This window comes from Dermacentor variabilis, chromosome 10 (assembly GCF_050947875.1).
Source record: "Dermacentor variabilis isolate Ectoservices chromosome 10, ASM5094787v1, whole genome shotgun sequence".
NCBI classification, from domain to species: Eukaryota; Metazoa; Arthropoda; class Arachnida; order Ixodida; family Ixodidae; genus Dermacentor; species Dermacentor variabilis.
This window is the reverse complement of record NC_134577.1, coordinates 117582665-117602400: the sequence shown is the minus strand read 5'-3', so window position 1 is coordinate 117602400 and position 19736 is coordinate 117582665. Positions and strand designations below refer to the sequence as shown.

Sequence of the window (19736 nt, the reverse complement as noted above, 5' to 3'; positions counted from 1 at the left end):
ATCCTTCTCCGCGACGCATACCGATCTATCACGAGCCACGATTGCGATGATCCAGGCGATTTCCTGAGAAGAATTTGAAAACGCTAGTCTCAACTCCGTGTCCCCGTCGACCCCCCGGAGCCAGTTTGCAGCAGCGTCCCCGCGGCTCTCCCCGACAATCCTTTCCCGCCACAACCCGGCTAAATGGCTCACCTTTCCACTGCTGCATCACTGACCACATCACTCATCACTGCCCGAACAGGGGTCCCATTCCGTCTGCGGCATACACTAGTGCGTATTCTCGTATCCCTACTGCCACTCGCCAGGATCGTACGGCCGCTGATGCCCCTGCACCGAACTTCTGGTATACAGCTAATCACCGTCGCCCCAACGTCTTCTGTCTCCTGTTGCAGTGCGCATTGCTGTTTCGGACCAGACGGCAAGATATTCAGGTGAATGTCTGCAGCGCTATTTTGAACACGAGAACTGCGCAGAATTATTGGGCATCCTTTCGTGCATGAGCACAGCCTTGCATAAAAGAAGCTACAATATATGCGCTGTAATGTCTCAGTGGTTACAACAGAATTAAATATCAATACACTCTGTTGAATTCTAGCACTCTGTCCTGTCCCAACTTTTGTTCCGCTAGTCTTGTTAGCACTAGTAACTATGTCACAGCAAATGCATCAACACCAACTAGCCCAACTTTATACATTAAACACTGAAAAGCTTTTCGAATAAAATGACTGTTGGTGATCTTGTACCCTTCGCCTATGTAAGAAACTTTGGATAAAGGGAGCGCATTTTTCGGTCCCCTCGAGTTCTGCTTAAGTGCAGTACACTGTATTAGGCTTCAGCTGAAAACGAAGCACCCTAAATACAAATCCTGTGGAGTAAGAGAAAAAGCTTTATTCAGGCAACATGACGAAGCTCTGAGCTATCTTATCTTAAACAGGCATCAACATTAGGTAAGAGACCTATAAAACAATACATCACTTGGCAAATAACCTACAGTTTATTTATTTATTTGTTTATTTATTTATTTATTTATTTATACAATACTGCGGACTCGTGGTTCAAGCAGGACGGTCGATACAAATACAAGAAATACAAAAGAAACAGCAATACAAAAAGCAACAATAACACAGGCTCACAAAGGTTATTTGACAACTCCCATAGTAGAATCTGCAAGGTATAATTGCACTGAAATGGGCACAGGCGCTATATGCTATCGCGACATCAATACAGTTTCCAGAAAGGCAAATCAACTGAAAGTATGTTACTTTATATTAAGGAAAAACTTACACCTAGTGTGGAAAACCATTTATATACCTTAGGCATTTTTTAGACTTCAAGAAGGCATTTGATTCTGCTAAACACAACATTCTCGTTGCTACGCTTCCACGGTATGGAATGCGTGGTACATCTCTGTTTGGTTTGCAGCTGCCTGTCAAACCGAGCGCAATCTATTAAATACAAGGATCAATTCTAGGCCCTACACTGTTCCTTCTCTACATTGATGAAACTGTTTCTTCTCCTCACGCTCCCAAAATAGTTCTTTATGCAGATGACACAAGCATTTTCTTTTCTTCTGCTAGGTTGGCTACTCTTGTACCTTTGGCAAATACCTGGCTACAGCATTTATCAGAATGGTTATATGTCGATCAACTACAACTAGATGTAAGCAAGATGACGTTTATAATATTCCACGCCATTAATAAACCGGTTATATCCAACAACTTAATTACGTTCCGATCTGAGGTGCTAGAGCGTGTAACAAAAAACGTTAAGAGTTCATTTTCACGAAAACCTGCGATGGACGCAGCATGTAGAGTTTGTAATACAGTGTTTCGAAAACGATAGGTATGTTAAACATACATCGTACCTTATTACTCAGGCACCTCAAACGTCAGCTATATTTTTATTTAATTCCTTTCAGTTTTCATTACTGTATCCTCATTTGGGGAGTTGCGTCTCAAAACAATTTGATATTGTCGCTGGTGTGACCTTTGTGAACGACGCAAAAAGCCGACCACACTCCCTGCTCGTCGCCTTCAACCACTTGATGCACCATCAGAACCATTCTTCCGTGTAGGTGTTGGCCTTTTAGGCCCTTTAATTTCCTACGTCTGCTTCGGGAAACAAGCCGATTGCTGTAGCAACAGACTACGCCACCCGACATGCAATCACACGGGCTCTTCCGACAAGCTGTGTAACCGATGTCGCCGACTTCCTCCTAGAGAACGTCATCCTTCACCACAGCGCCCCTTGACAGCTCCTCACCTACCGAGGCCGTTACTTTCTTTCTAAAAATGTCAATGACATTCTACACTCGTGCGCGACTAAACACAAACTTGCTACTGCTTACCATCCACAAACGAACGGTCTAACCGAGCGCCTTAACCGCACCCTTAGTGACATGCTGTCGATGTATGTCTCCGCTGACCATCGCGACTGGGACGTTCCACTGCCGTTCGTTACCTTCGCCTATAATTCGTCTCGCCATGATACCGCAGGCTTCTCTCCAATCTTCATCTTGTTTGGCCGCAACCCTACGCTATCTTTCGACACCGTTCTGCCTGCTAGTCTGAATTCCACATCCGGGTACGCCCGTGAAGCCATACTCAAAGCACAAGAAGCACGCCATATTGCCTGACGTCGATTGTGGAGTCGCAGGACAATCAGCGGCGCTTATATGACGCCCGTCATCGTGACGTCCATTACACACAGGGCGCTCTGGTTCTCCTTTGGTCGCCGTCGCAACGCGTTGGCCTCTCGGAGAAGTTACTTTCACGCTACTCTAGCCCTTACCGTGTCTTAATTTACTGACGTCAAGTAACTGACGTCCCGTACGAAATCGCCCCTCTTGAGCTAACCGTGGCTCAGCAACGCTCCGATGTGGTCCACGTCGCGTCTTAAGTTGTATCATTAGCCTGCCTCCTAACCAGCAGCGAGCCGGTGCTTCATCCGCCTGCGGTCATGTGACACGCTGACGAAGAAAATGTTTTAATCGTGGTCGGAAGAAGATGACGCTCTGAACTTCGCACGCTGTCTACCATGTTGTCAGCTGCTACAATTATTGTAAATATCTTGTAAATGTACGTCTGACTGTTTTTAACCCCGTAACAATATCTACCTCATGCAAGAGAGCTGCCCGTTTTATTCACAACTTGCCCTATCACGAACATGTTTCCTATTTCATCGTGGACCGTATTCTTAGTATTCCTGCTATGTACAGTCATCGTCTTTCTGAACTTATTTTTACTCAATACTGACACGTGTACTTGTTTGTCTTTATCGGGCGACACGCTTTACCACCTAACAAATGTTATCGCACAGCGCAGGACGCGCCTGCATGTAACGGAAGTTTCTGGAATGTTATCGATGATTCTATCCGCTGTCTCTGACCGAACCTTGTGTATTTTGATCGCATGTATGCGCGACGCGAATATAGTGTAGAACTTTGTGGAAGACACGCGGGTCCCAGCGGTTTCTCTGAAACATTCGACGACTGATCTATAAAAGCCGACGCGCTTGACCGGCTGATCAGATTTTCGACGATCGCCGACCATGTTCGCCGCTATCGTTGAGTGTTATCGCTATCGCTATCGTTGCTATTACCGCTATCGTTGAGTTGAATAAGTGTTGCCTGTTTATGTGGGCACATGTTCGCCCACTCATGTTAGTTTTGTCTTTCACAGCATTCCTACTGTGTTCTTCAACGTCACCACCACGTGATATCTGGTGGAGGTGCTTTTCGTCCATGTACTGAACGCTCCCGACAAGCCGTGGTCCAAACCCGGACCGTAAAAAGAGCACCAACGTAGTCACGGACCATCGAGCAAGCCGTCGTCTACAACTGCCCCCGGAGCAAGGACTTCTACCTGAGAAGACCAAGAAGATTGTGGCCAAGACAACCACAATGGCTGCCCCAGTGTCACCCATCGTACTTCAACAACCCAGAGAGCCCCCCACCTTCCGTGCAGCTACGTCGGAGGATCCTGAAACCTGGCTAGAAACATTCGAAAGGATCTCGACCTTCAATAACTGGACCTCTGAGGATAAGCTACGACACGTGTACTTCTCCTTGGAAGATGGGACTTGTTCCGCAGTAACTTCTTGAGGACGTTCACGAGCGTTGACCGAAAAGAAAGGGCCGAAGTTCTGCTGGAAACCCGAGGCCAACTACCCAATGAGACCATCGTCATATTCACAGAAGAAATGACCCGTCTTTTCCGGCACGCCGACCCGGAAATGTCCGAAGAGAAAAAGTGCGTTTCTTGATGCGAGGCGTAAAGCAAGAGCTATTCGCCGGACTAATCCGAAACCCACCGAAGACCGTAGCTGAGTTCCTGACAGAGGCTACAACGATTGAGAAAACGTTAGAAATGCGCACTAGGCAATATAACCGCCAAGTGCTCACGCATCAGTGCGCCATCCAAGCGCTGGGCTCCGTTGATCTCCAAGAGACCATAAGGGACATTGTGCGCGAAGAACTGCGCAAGGTCTTGCCTTCGTCGCAGTCTCAAGTAGCCTCGATCGCTGAGATCGTGAAATATGAGGTTCAGCGTTCGCTGGGAGCTGCTGAGGTGCGATCTCAATTACCGCAGCCCCAGCCAGAAGCGATGACCTACGCCGCCGTCGCACGCCGTCAAGGTCCCCCTCCGCGACCGCGCCAGGGCCCTGTCACGCCGCAGTTCCGTTGTCCGGCGCCGCCGCCGCCAGCACGACCACCCGTCGCCCAGCGAACCTACGCGAGGAAGACGGACATTTGGCGCGCCCCCGACCACCGCCCGCTCTGCTACCACTGCGGCGAAGCCGGCCATGTGTACCGCCGATGCCCATACCGCGACCTGGGATTGCGAGGAGTCGCCGTCAACGCACAGCGCCCGAGGGAAGGTCAACGCCCTCGTGACATCGCTGATACCTTGCCGCTATACAGTGGAGCCCTCGATGACCGTCCCGTTCGCCGTCACCAGGCCGCTACCTGTCGCCGCAGCACCGTCCATACACTGGCCCAGCCTGGGGCCGATCCGTGAGTCCATATCCGGAAAACTAAAAGCAGCAACCGATGGGGGTGTGGTTGCTGTTCGTCGAACTGACGAAGATCCTCCGCCGCCTACGAAGACTACGAAGAGACTACCTCGACGACGTAACAACGACACGCCGCCATCCTGACGAAGACTGGAAGCAAAGAATACGCCGACGAAAGACCACCTGACGACGCCACGTATCAGCCACAGGCCAACGCGATGCAGCCGTGATCCGACGCCAAGGCCTAACTGTAGCGCAAGACAAAGAACCACAGACCTCGACGTGCTTCTCAACGGCCACGCAGTCACCGCCTTAGTAGACACAGGAACCGATTACTACATCATGAGTGGACCCATCGCAGCCCAGTTGAAGAAAGTTAAGACTGCATGGGAAGGCCCGTTAATTAGGACTGCTGGAGGACACCTCATCACGCAGACTGGAATCTGCACGGCAAGAATTACCATTCATGACCGGACTTACCCTGCCACCTTCGTTATCCTGCAACAGTGTTCACGAGACGTCATTCTCGGCATGGACTTCCTGAACCAACACGGCGCAATCATCAACCTGAAGTCGAAGTCAATAGATCAAGCGATACCGCTGGAGAACCTTCGTAGTCACCACGCCTCGAGTGTGCTCGAAGATCAAGTGAGCATCCCGCCTCGCTCCAGCATTGTTATCTCGGTCGGCACTGAAACGCCCGCTGACGTGGAAGGCGTCATCGAAGGCGACCAATGTCTACTGCTCGACCGTGAAATTTGCGTCGCAAGAGGGATCGCTCGACTGCACGGAGGAAACACGAAAGTGTTACTGACAAACTTCAGCCAGGAGTTCAAGCACATCAACAAGGGCACGACGATCGCATACATCGAGGAAATTCTGGAAACCAGCAATGCGTTTGTCCTCTCGCATTCTGTCGCATCTACCCCGACGACCGTAGTTCGAGCCAGACTTCAACATAAATCCAAGTATCCCCGTGATTAAGCGGCAACAGCTCAGAAGTATGCTTCGACGATACAAAGACTGCTTTTCAACGTCATCGAGGATTCGACAAACACCAGTCGCAAAGCATCGCATAATAATCGGAGAGTGCGTTCGACCACTCCGCCAGAGCCTTTACCGAGTTTCGACGCGAGAACGTGAAGCAATTAGGCAACAAGTCGACGAAATGCTGCGCGACGACATCATCCAGCCGTTGAAAAGCCCGTGGGCGTCTCCAGTTGTTTTAGTGAAAAAAAAGGACGGAACCCTACGTTTTTGTGTCCATTATCGTCGACCTAACAAAATCACGAAGAAAGACGTATACCCCGTCCCACGGATAGACGACGCATTGGATCGGCTCTGCAACGCTAAATACTTCTCATCGATGGACTTCAAGTCTGGCTACTGGCAAATAGAAGTTTGCGAAAGGGATCGCGAAAGGACCGCCTTCATCACGCTAGACGGCCTCTATGAGTTCTAGGTTATGCCATTTGGAGTGTGCTCGGCGCCTGCAACGTTCCCGCGCGTGATGGACACGGTTTTAACAGGACTGAAGTGGCACACCTGCCTTGTTTACTTGGATGACGTCGTCGTCTTCGCCGGAAAATTCGACGATCACCTTAAGCGGCTTCCGACAGTATTAGAGGCCATCAGGGCTCACTCTGAAGCCGGAAAAGTGTCGCTTCGCTTACGAAGAGCTTCTATTCCTAGGCCACGTCATCAGCAAATCTCGGTTACGCCCCGACCCGCAGAAGACAGCTGCCATCGCAAAGTTCCCGCAGCCAATCGACAAGAAGGCAGTGCGCAGGTTCCTTGGCATGTGTGCCCACTATAGGCGCTTTGTCAAGGACTTTTCACGCATCGCGGAGCCGCTAACACATTGAACGAAATGTGATGTCGACTTCAAGTGAGAAACGCCACAGGCCGACGCATTTCAAGAACTGAAACGACACATGCAGTCGCCACTAGGACTTGCACACTTCGACGAGGACGCCAATACTGAAATTCACACTGACGCCAGTAGCCTAGGCCTCGGTGCCGTTCTAGTCCAGAGGAAAGACGGACATGAACGGGTTATATCGTACGCTAGCCGGTCGCTGTCAAAAGCGGAAGGCAATTACTCTACGACTGAAAAGGAATGCCTTGCCATCATGTGGGCTACAGAAAAATTCGGCTTACCTCTATGGCAGGACATTCAAAGTCGTCAGCGACCATCACGCATTGTGTTGGTTAGCTAACTTAAAGGACCCTTCAGTACGGCTGGCGCGGTGGAGCCTCAGACTGCAAGAATATGACATCACCGTAATATACTAGTCCGGAAGAAAACACTCTGACGCCGACTGCTTATCACGCGCCCCCATCGACCTCCCGCCGCAAGACGACGACGACGACGACGACGACGACGCCTTTCTTGGAATAATAAGCGCGGAAGACTTCACTAAACAGCAGCGAGCAGACCCGGAGCTAAAAGCCTCGTCGAGTATTTGGAAGGAAACCCCGACGTTGTCCCTAGGGCATTTGAGCGCGGGCTGTCTTCGTTCGCGCTACAATACAACCTGCTTGTGAAGAAGAACTTCTCACCAGTCCGCGCCAGCTACTTTCTTGTTGTACCGTCAGCTCTGCGTCCAGAAGTACTGCACGCCTTACACGACAATCCAACCGCTGGGCACCTCGGATTCTCCCGGACGCGGCCGAGGATACAGGAAAGGTATTACTGGCCGCGTCTGACCGCCGACGTCGCCCGTTACGTCAAGACATGCCGAGACTGTCAACGACGCAAGACACCACCGACAAGGCCAGCAGCGTTACTACAGCCGGTCGAACCTCCTCGTCGACCATTCCAGCAGATTGGGATGGATTTGTTGGGGCGGTTTCCGACGTCAACATCCGGGAATAAGTGGATTGTCGTAGCGACGGACTATCTGACCCGCTTCGCTGAAACTAAAGCTCTTCCAGAAGGCAGCGCAGCCGAAGTGGCGAAATTTTTCGTCGAGAACATCCTGCTGCGACATGGTGCCCCAGAAGTCCTCATCACCGGCAGAGGAACGGCTTCTATAGCAGAGCTCACCCAAGCCATTCTGCAATATAGCCAGACAAGCCACAGGAGGACAACTGCCTACCATTCGCAAACGAATGGTCTCACGGAGCGCCTGAACAAGACTCTCGCCGATATGCTAGTAATTTACATCGACGCCGAGCACAAGACGTGGTACGCGGTCCTGCCGTATGTAACCTTCGCTTACAACACGGCGGTGCAAGAAACAACACAGATCACGCCGTTCAAGTTGGTTTACGGCAGGAACCCGACGACGACGCTCGACGCCATGCTGCCGCACGTCACTGACGAGGAGAATCTTGACGCCGCATCCTATCTCCAGCGCGTCGAAGAAGCCCGACAGCTCGCCCGCCACGGATCAAGAACCAGCAGCGTACCGACAGCCGACCTCCGACGGCGCTTCGTCGAGTAGCACCCCGGCGACCGTGTTTGGGTATGGACCCCGATACGCCGACGAGGACTGAATGAGAAACTATTGCAACGCTATTTCGGACTCTACAAGGTCATCCGACGTATTGGCGCACGGGACTATGAGGTCGTTCCAAACGGTATTTCGCGTTCACAGCGGCGCCGCGCCCGATCTGAAGTGGTCCACGTGGTGCGTCTTATGCCCCAACCACTGGCACGCGCCGAAAGCTTCGGCGCGCGCTGGCAAGCGAACGCGTCGCTTCGCTTCGGCTGGAGGGAAAGGGCGCGCAACCACTGGAGACAAGCTCCGACGCGCGCCGAAGCTCGCTCCTCGGCTGCGGCGCACTGTTGCTGGACTATTCCGTCTTCATCCGTCAAAGTCCGGCCTAAAACAGCCTGCTGTAAACTAAGCTTGAAACAATAAGGTTGTGATCTGTATGTGCTTTTAGATACAAAAAACACGTTTGCATAATGAATATACACCTGCCGCAACAGTTCGTTTTTATTTTTGAAGTAACAATAGTGTACAAAATATCGACATCAGCGCTCGCGCGTCGTCTGTCTGCAAGATCGCTTTGCAAACACCTGCACGACGATGCCATATATCAAAAACTGTTGTACCATTTCATTTTTTGGTAGCTTATTGCACAGCCAACTATGTAAGAATTAGGCGTGCAATGGTATAACTGAAAAAAATCTGTGTTGGAAATATTGCCACGTAGTAGTGACGGTAAATAAATAGTGCCGGCTCAATGGCAACGATAGCGGCGAGCAATGTCGGCAATCGTAGAAAATCTCATCTGCGGGTCAAGCGCGTCGGTTTGCATACGTCAGTCGTCGAAAGTTAGCCTATTCGCTGGTGCCCGCGCGCCTTCCAGAAACTACAACACAATTCGTGTCGCGTATGCAATCAGATTAGCAAGGTTCGTCGACAACAGACAGAACCATCGATAACATTCGCGAAACTTCCGATACGTTCAGGTGCATCCTGCACCGAGCGATAACGTTTTAACATTTTTTAGCCGGTGAAATACGGTAACCGGATACAGATAAAGCATCCGTGTCAATATAATTATGCTTGTTGGTGCATGAGAGAAACATGAAAAAGTGGCTTCTGAGAAAATCAGCAAAACAGAATTGAAACACCTGTAGCGCTCACATAAAAAAAAAAACTAGAATAGCTAAAATGTATGTAATTCGTATCTTGTCTCCCCCCAATTCTTGATTCTGCCAAATCTAGCCCATGGAGCACCTCTATTATTCTAGGTTGTTTTGATGCATCAACACCGCATCTGGAGGCCTTCACATTGAGTTTATTGCTACAAAACATTTTCACAGTGTAAGGGCCATGTTCTATTGTAACTGGTTTCCACATATCAAGTTTGGCTTTCTTTACATTAATGAAATGACATACCGTCAGATAATACAAGCTTGAGAATTAGAGGGTTTTAATAGGAGTCTTTCGTTGCCCTTTGCCAAGTCGTACTATTGAAGCACTTATTCGCATGCATGGGAGCAGCTCATTTGCATAGTATAAGAAATATATAAACAGGTTATTTTCACAATTTATACACTTCGTCACCACAAGAAGAAAAATTGCAGTTTATTGTTTTCAGCCTGCTATGATGTCTTGACTGAGAAAGATATATTCAATTTGTTCTGCGAGGCACGCAATAATTGCTGTGGCATATTTTATTGCACAAAACTGCATACAGTAGCCAGCCATTATTAAAACTCAGACAGAAGAAATTAATAGCACAATGCATATGATCAGGCACATAGCATATTATTGCACTTTCCTAATTCATGCCAGAACGACGACCACAGGTGTCCTTCTCTAACAAGGTCAGCATCCATCGTGCCTCCTAACCTCCCTACCTTTCATTTATCATTTTCTCTCTCTCTTCTTAATTCATGCCCTTTTTTTAATTGCCCAAAAGCTACTGCACTAAAATAGTATACTAGTACATACTTGAAAAGCACAATTTTATACTACGATAATAATCAATCATTCAAATTTTCATTGTAGTGCCCAGGAACAGCTAGAGAGCCTTTGTACTGGTGCACTTAACGAGCTTTAAGGAATGTATAATGTCATGGACCACCTTATACAGGAACAAAAGGTGCGATTAATTAAGACTTGAATCTAGAGGTGCGAGTTGAAGTATATTTGAGAAGGCTCAACTGTAGTTGCCAGAATGGCAAAAGTGGTGCTTGAAGATAGACATCATTTTATTCTGGATGCGTTCAATGAGGTCAGAATTAGATTTGCTCATTGCACCCCCCTCCTACAGAGGCATACTCTAGTAGTTGGAGGCACACAGCAGAATTTCAGAAACACAACAGGTGAGTGGAAATCATGCAATATACGGCATGCAATTCTAAGAGCGTGAAGGGCATGTTGTGTAATTATCTATGTGAAGAGAAGCTTAGCATTTTGTCGAAGTACACACCAAGATCTTTCATTTCATCGACCCTAAGGAGTGGAGCATCACGTAGGGTGTATCAAAATTTCACATGGTGCGTTTTGTGCATATAACTTAATGCCCTAGTGTTGGAAGCATTTAAGAGTACTTATTTTTTCTGCACCAGTTTGAGAGTGAAAAAATGTCTTTTTGGAAGTCGATGCAGTGATGAACACTGTTGACAGTCTGAAATAGTTTTTAAGTTGTCGGCACACATAGTCATGCTGTTCATTTATTAAAATGCTCTTAGCACTAACAGAAAGCGAGGAATCCCATATCGATTCAAACACCTGACGCACTGAAGAGGATAGATATAGGTCGGCAGTTAGTAACTGCACATCCAGCACCTGATTTGTGCATGGGCAATGCTCATGCTACCTTCCGAGTGCTAGAAGAGGTACTAGACTTTAGGGAACTATTGAAGATGCTTGTGAGAACGAGGAACAAGTATGCTTCCATACGTCTTAACCCTTTCAGACACCACTTTATCCCGTTGATTGAAAAGTTGCTTTCACCACATCTCTTGCATACTCAGAATCATAGAAAGTGTACAGCTGCAGCAAATATTAAGAATTTTCAATTGTTTAGCGAGTTTTGTCAAGTTTACAAAATTTCGACTCCATGCGAAAACTCACTACAGGAACACAAAATATGAGAACATGTACTATATTGTGTTTTGAAAAGCTTGAAAAGCACTTATCCAGCCACTTGACAATTATGCCTGGTGCACGACATTGTAAAAAACAATGAAAGAAGTGAACTCGCTACATACAACGTACTGACACAGAGTAACAACACCCAGCCGTCTACCTTCCCACTCATTTTGTTAAAACATTCTGCACGTTATTCAAAATTGCAGCACAGTTCCAATAATAAGTGTTTCAAGATGTATGAAACACATTTTAAATACCATTACTTTCATCAGTGCTTTTGCTATTGATGCACGCTCCTGCTGTGCCCAATTGTGTAGACAGCGTCTCAAAGGGTTAAGCTCTGTGGAGGAAATACCATCAGCACCACAAGAAAGGGAAAGTTTAAGGCAAAGTTTAAGGCACTTCATATACTTGGAAACGAGGTTTTCATTGACTGTTAGCATACACTGCGCCAGACTGAGAAGGAAGGTTACTTGAAGCATATTTCACACCATATAGCAAACAGAAATGTTCTGCAAAGGCATCAGCAGTGTTCGAGACAACACCACTATTTTCATGAAGAAGACGTACATCTTTGGCACTCTTTTTAGAAGGGAGAGCCCACAAAGCTCCAGAAATATTTTGAATTATGTGTCACGCTGGCTTCAACACAATGAACGTGGTCAAAGTGATGATTCTAATAATAACAATAATAATAATAACAACAATAATAATCTTAGTGGTAACTTGGCACACTAGACTAAAAAGAAGGCTGATGCCTGTATGTTAGAGCATCTGATAACCAGCCATCTAGAGCAGGAATTTGCAGGATGCAGAAGACACTTCCTTCCTCTCCATGTGCACACACACTTGATCAATAACACAGCACGGCACACACGCACACATTTCACAGGTGCACAACACACACGAGTGCCAATTCAGTCTGGTTCCAAGGAAGGAGAATCCAAATCGCCAGGGGGGTGGAGAGAAAGCTCTGCATGCCAGATATAATCATGGAGTAGTGGTGTCGGGCCATAGAGGCGCGATGAGGGCTCAGACTGTGCTGACCACTTGTTCAGACGAACTGAAGAAATATTAGTGCTGTCCAGAGAGTCGTCAAGCACCCTGCAGTATAGACTAGTGCAATGTTGTGCTGGTATTGCAGGGTGTGCTACTTGAGGGGTTTGAGGCAATCCTCGAAGGCTGGCATGAGCTTGTGACAACCGAAAAGACGGGAGTAAAGGGTGCGTATTGTCCGGCGCTGAACAAGCTTGAGTTTGTTAGCGTCGCGAGTTTGGTACGGGAACTATACTGATGAGCAGTACTCAAGTCGTGACAGAATGATAGAAGTGTAGAGTGCTCGGAAAACCTTAGGTCATCAGGGAAGGGAGACACGCGACACAAACCCAAGAAAGGGCTGGTGCTTACATACAGTGCTGGTGACATATGCGGAAAAGTTGAGAGAACAGCTAAATGCTACACCCAGAATGGGAAGGGCCCGAACAGTCTTTATAGAAGTGCCTCCAAGGAAGAAGGTTGGACGTGCAGCAGTTTCGTTGTGGCTGATACGCATGGAAGCACTTTTTTACGGGGCTACTACAAAGTTTGATCCCAGTCGTTCACCTTTACGGAATGTATTTATTCTAAGCACATGTGCTGTGCATAGGCATATTGTTGTTGTGGAAGCGTTAACTTGTTAATCAAACACATTCTGCGCAGATGCATTAGTAAGTTGGTTTTGAGTAGATCTTTGTCCTGACTACAATTTATAGTATCGCAGCAAGAAACATTTTAGTAGAAGCTGAAGGGATTCCAGCAGTTTAAGCATACTGACTGCACAAAACACTGACGACACCTTTTCACCTTCCCCACAATGCACTCACACCATCTACACTTTCCATAAGCAAAAAGTGAGATAAAAAATCAAATACAGTTTCATTGACTCAGTACTTGCTGCTTCTGAAGCGGGCATCGAAGCAATCGTGGTATACGCTGCTACACGCATAGGTCTTGCATGATGCAGCTCCTGCTATGCACTGCACACAGGGCACACGTTGCAAACAGATAATTTCTTTTTGCAGTGCTCAACTATAACGACACACTGACTCAAACATGACTGCATCGTCACGTATGCTTCCAGTGCGTCAGTGTTCTTGATTGGTACACGAGCGATTTATGCCCAACTAGCCCAAAAGACGGACGCACTAGAAAGAAGTGAGTGAATGAGTACAGTGAACTTGTACTGAACTGGATTCACATGCCGAATAGAAGAGCGCAGTGTCAGCTGAAACAGGCGGCACGGCTGATTATGTAAGTACTTGCAATAGTTCGGCTACTAGTGTATTTCGCTTTCGGAAGTTATCTTTACCACTGGAAACAGCGCAGAGCTTGGCCGTGACACTTGAGTCAACCGACACCACACGAAACACGCCGCGGTTGACCAACCCAACTTCCACACGGTTCATTCACCACATCACACGAAGTCAGGAGTGCCATATTTTAAATCACTGCAGCACCAAATGGACCTGAAAATTCACTTCCTTCGACAGAGTTTCTTAGCTGGCCTCGTTCACTCGTCAGTTACGAACTCGATGGACCCGCTAGGCCTACGCGTAACGTAAACAACATCGGCGATAGGCGAGTGCTGATTATCCAGACTTCGGAACTCGTAAACATGTTTCCATTCGTTTTGGGCACAACAAAATACACACACAACAAGCACAGACGTTGCGGTAATCGTGATTCGGTTGGCTGTTTTAGCAGACGATCGCACTGAGCCCCGGCGGAACCCAGTGGGCAGGTTGGATTAGTCGGCGTCGTTCGAAGTCGCTTCGGATCCACGTCGCACTGCTACAACCCACGGTCGTCGGTCGGTTGATCGTGTCGTTGTCGGCCTACTTTTACAACACTGTCTTTCAGGAACGCTGTCGCGCGCGTCGTGCGTCCAAAACACTCGGACGATCGTTGGTGCCGGCGTCTCCGCACGGTCGGCCATTACAGGCCTAGCAGCCGGAGGCTCCGCAGCCTCCGATTGGTTGACGCCTGCGAGGCGTCGCAGCCTCCCATTGGTGCACGCCGGCGCAGCTTCGACGCGCGCCGGCAAACTTCTAGCATCGGCAGTAGACATAATCGCTGCGCGACGTTCCGCTTCAGCGAGTTCCCGACCGACGCTTTGACGCATTTGACCCTTCGGCGCGCGCCGAAGCTTTCCAGCGCGTGCCAGTGGTTGGGGCATTAAACCCTTTTACGGACGCTGACGAACGTTCCTTTTTTTTTTGTGGTTTTCGTTGCTACGAGTGCTTCTTTATTACTTTCGTTTGTGTGCAGCATCGGGTCGATGCTTTTTAAGAGGGAGGTATTGACACGTGTACTTGTTTGTCTTTATCGGGCGACACGCTTTACCGCCTAATGCCCCAACCACTGGCACGCGCCGGAAAGCTTCGGCGCGCGCCGAAGAGCCAAATGCGTCAAAGCGTCGGTCGGAAACGCGGCGAAGCGGAACGTCGCGCAGCGATTATGTCTACTGCCAGGGTTGCCGTTGGGAATTTTTCAAAAAGAGCCAGAACTGAGGCTAAAAGTAGCCAAAAGTAGCCACGCCACCTGGTCTTGGCGCCAAATTTGTAGCCAAGTAGAAAAGTACCATTATTATAAGCAACTTTTATTAATGAACAATAAATAATATCATTTTGAATCAACACAAGAACACAGAGTAAATAAAGAGCAAGGAAATTTGGTTCTCTTGCTTGGCCTTCAAGCATCAGGTACGTTGCAAATAAATAAAAGTTCAGTCCGCGTAGTTTATCTACAGTGTTCATGCCGGAGTAATTTTGGCACATTCTATTCAACAACTCAGCAGGAACGTCAAACGATGATGCTGTTTTTTCTTGAAGTCGTAGCCCAAATTTGATTCGCAGAATCGCCATGAGCAAGTCCAGCTTCATTTTGTTACGGATCTCTGTTTTCGTCAAGTTCACGCAAGAGAACACGCGCTCTGCATCAGCGTTAGAAATTGGAAGGGTCAAAATTTTCAGTGCTCCTTGCGCCAGGTGTTGAAAAGGGCATTCGCCGCAAGGGTCCTTGTACGATGCCGCTGCGTGCCAGAAAGTCAAACATGATGCGCGATCAAGTGCACCGCTAACACTCTGCAGCTGGCGTATTTCAGACTCCAGTTCGATTGAGGAACATCCAAAAAAATGCAGCGGTAGCTTCATTATGCATTCACGGCTCTTAGCACTTTCTATGCCATCGGGATTTATGGCACACAGTCTTCGAAGTGCAGAGGAGGCATTTGGAAGTCGCTGCTGCAGTCCCATCGCCATTTGCCTCAAGAATTGGAAACAGCGCTCCCTCACGGCCCGTTGGTCTTCAATAGGGACTAGTGAAATCTTCTCTCTGAAGACGTCACCTAGGTCCACTACCTCTGGTTGCAGGAAAATCGACTTCATTTTTGCCAGGTCTAGCGACAGCAGACTTGCCGTTGTGTTGTGCCTCAAAACTGATGGATTCAAAATCCGCCTAAGAATTTCCAAATACAAATTTTCTAGCTCTTGGAAGACAACCAGTGGGTCAGTTGTGTTTGTTTGGAACATTTTGTTCACTCGCTTAACGTTACGGAGAACTGAGGCAAGAAACACGAGGTAAACATAATTTTTTCTGTCTGGATACATCTCTCGTAAAATGCGCACGTTGTAGCTGCGATCTTCTGCTTTCTCAAAAAACTCTTCGAGAGACTGGTACTGCGCCAAAATTCTTTCTATAGAGTCTGCAATAGCAAGCCATCTCGTCTGCGAAAGCGACAGAATCTTGGGCGGTGGATTTGCACTTTCATCTTCCACTGTCATACTGGCATACAGTCTCTTATAAGCATCTTGCCGGCAGCTGCTGTGTGCAAAGTAGTTGTAGGTTTCTCGCACTAAGTGCTCAACCGCAGAAGGAATCGCCTCCATCGACTTGGATGCCACAAGGTCCAGGCTGTGGCAAGAGCATTTGATCAGAATCAAGTCTTTGTTGTCCTCACTAAGACGACTGAACAGAGAATTGTGTTTGCCGCACATGGCATTTGCACCATCGGTGCAGAGTCCGAGACAGTTCTTGATCGATAGGCCGTGCTTGTCCAACGTCTTCAATACCGTGTCGTGAAGCGTTTCTACCGTTCCATCAGACAGCTCTACGAGATCAAGAAGGGTGGTTGCAATCCTGTTTTCTTCTAAACTCAGAAACCGCACAACCATGCAAAGTTGCTTTGTCGTGGATACATCGGTTGATTTATCCACCATTAGAGAATAGCTGGAGCCGTTCAGTTGTTTGTCCATGTTTTCCGTGAAGTACGGGAAGAGAACATTCGTAATTATAGCCGTGCACTTCGTTTTGTGCAGATCAAAATCATTTAATTCGGAATGCAGAATCTCACCAAGTTCGTCGACAGCATTTATGGAAGTGTGCACTGCAGTGTACAAGGCGATCCTTAACTCTCGGCGAGCCTTTTCATAGTACGTTCGACTCGAAGACGCTAGAAGCTGCGGCAGTTTTTGTTGCGAACTTGGGATTACTGCGCACTCGCGGTGCTTTTTGGTTTCTGCGTGCTTCAACAGATCACTGTAGTGGGGTCGAATGTTGCAATTGCAGTACTTGAAGTGAGCAGTCGTTCCGCCGTCACGTGACGAAATCCATCCTGTAACGCATGGTAATATGCATATTAGATACTAAGCGGCATGCGACTAAACGCCTAAAGAATAGTTTCCGTTTTGCTTACCGCTCAGTTTCTTGTCCTTTCTCCATTCTTCTCGAAACGTGCGCTTTGCTCTTGCGTCTTTTCCCATGGTAGACGCCGGTGTCGGCAAGCCGAAGGCACAAAAACAGAAGCTTTGTCGCCTTGGGGTACACAAGTGTTATTTCACCTGTACTGCTCGTTCCTCTCTGGTGTCATGCCGTGCACACGGCTGCACCTAAACGCATGGTTTCGGATGCATGACCCTAACGGAGAAATTACTCTAGATTAGTGTTATTTTCTCCAGATGGAGCGCAGCGTCCTTGCGGCCTTTGCTTCGCCGTGCGCTAGAATTAGCGTTATTTTCTCCAGATGGCGCGCAACGTCCTCACGGGCTTTGCTTCGACGTGCGCCCATCACCCAGAGTCCGTGCGTCTGCGCACCCGCGTCTGCTAGTTGGTCTCTATGTGCGCACCGCCGGCGGAGAGAATATATGCGTACAGGACGCGCGCGCTATGGCGCGCGCGCGTCAAGGCGACCGGAACAGCCATGAGGAGAGCAAAGCTTTAAAAATAATTGTTCTTCTTTGCTTGCTGTTGTATATGCAATTGCAAAAAAAAATGGCTAGTAAATGCGCCAAAATAGAAGTTCAAAGTAGCCAGAAAGTAGCCAAGGAGCCAACGTGAAATTTTCATCGCCAGACGGGGTCGAAAAGTAGCCAATTTGGCGCAAAGTAGCCACCAACGGCAACCCTGTCTACTGCCGATGCTAGAAGTTTGCCGACGCGCGGCGAAGCTGCGCCGGCGTGCACCAATGAGAGGCTGCGACGAGTCGCACGCGTCAACCAATCGAAGGCTGCGCAGCCTCCGGCTGCTATGCCTGTAATGGCCGCCCAAGCGGAGGCTCCGGCACCAACGATCGTCCGAGTTTTTTGGACGCACGACGCGCGCGACAGCGTTCTTGAAAGACAGTGTTGTAATAGTAGGCCGACAACGACACGACCGACCGACCGACGACCGCGGGTTGTGGCAGTGCGACGTGGATCCGAAGCGACTTCGAACGACGCCGACTAATCCAACCTGCCCACTGGGTTCCGCCGGGCTCAGTGCGATCGTCTGCTAAAACAGCCAACCGAATCACGATTACCGCAACGTCTGTGCTTGTTGTGTGTGTATTTTGTTGTGCCCAAAACGAATGGAAACATGTTTACGAGTTCCGAAGTCTGGATAATCAGCACTCGCCTATCGCCGATGTTGTTTACGTTACGCGTAGGCCTAGCGGGTCCATCGAGTTCGTAACTGACGAGTGAACGAGGCCAGCTAAGAAACTCTGTCGAAGGAAGTGAATTTTCAGGTCCGTTTGGTGCTGCAGTGATTTAAAATATGGCACTCCTGACTTCGTGTGATGTGTGATGTGGTGAATGAACCGTGTGGAAGTTGGGTTGGTCAACCGCGGCGTGTTTCGTGTGGTGTCGGTTGACTCAAGTGTCACGGCCAAGCTCTGCGCTGTTTCCAGTGGTAAAGATAACTTCCGAAAGCGAAATACACTAGTAGCCGAACTATTACAAGTACTTACATAATCAGCCGTGCCGCCTGTTTCAGCTGACACTGCGCTCTTCTATTCGGCATGTGAATCCAGTTCAGTACAAGTTCACTGTACTCATTCACTCACTTCTTTCTAGTGCGTCCGTCTTTTGGGCTAGTTGGGCATAAATCGCTCGTGTAACAATCAAGAACACTGACGCACTGAAGCATACGTGACAATGCAGTCATGTTTGAGTCAGTGTGTCGTTATAGTTGAGCACTGCAAAAAGAAATTATCTGTTTGCAACGTGTACCCTGTGTGCAGTGCATAGCAGGACCTGCATCATGCAAGACCTATGCGTGTAGCAGCGTATACCACGATTGCTTCGATGCCCGCTTCAGAAGCAGCAAGTACTGAGTCAATGAAACTGTAATTGATTTTTTATCTCACTTTTTGCTTATGGAAAGTGTAGATGGTGTGAGTGCATTGTGGGGAAGGTGAAAAGGTGTCAGTGTTTTGTGCAGTCAGTATGCTTAAACTGCTGGAATCCCTTCAGCTTCTACTAAAATGTTTCTTGCTGCAATACTATAAATTGTAGTCAGGACAAAGATCTACTCAAAACCAAGTTACTAATGCATCTGCGCAGAATGTGTTTGATTAACAAGTTAACGCTTCCACAACAACAATATGCTGATGCACAGCATATGTGCTTACAATAAATACATTCCGTAAAGGTGAACGACTGGGATCAAACTTTGTAGTAGCACCGTAAAAAGTGCTGCCATGCGTATCAGCCACAACGAAACTGCTGCACGTCCAACCTTCTTCCTTGGAGGCACTTCTATAAAGACTGTTCGGGCCCTTCCCATTCTGGGTGTAGCATTTAGCTGTTCTCTCAACTTTTCCGCATATGTCACCAGCACTATATGTAAGCACCGGCCCTTTCTTGG

The 19736-nt window shown here is 48.2% G+C and overlaps 1 protein-coding gene across 1 annotated transcript in view; it reads right to left on the bottom strand.

Moving 5' to 3' along the window:
• Window positions 1-19736, bottom strand: part of LOC142559393 (arylsulfatase B-like) — a 250385-nt gene that overhangs the window by 731 nt on the left and 229918 nt on the right. The window lies entirely within an intron of this gene.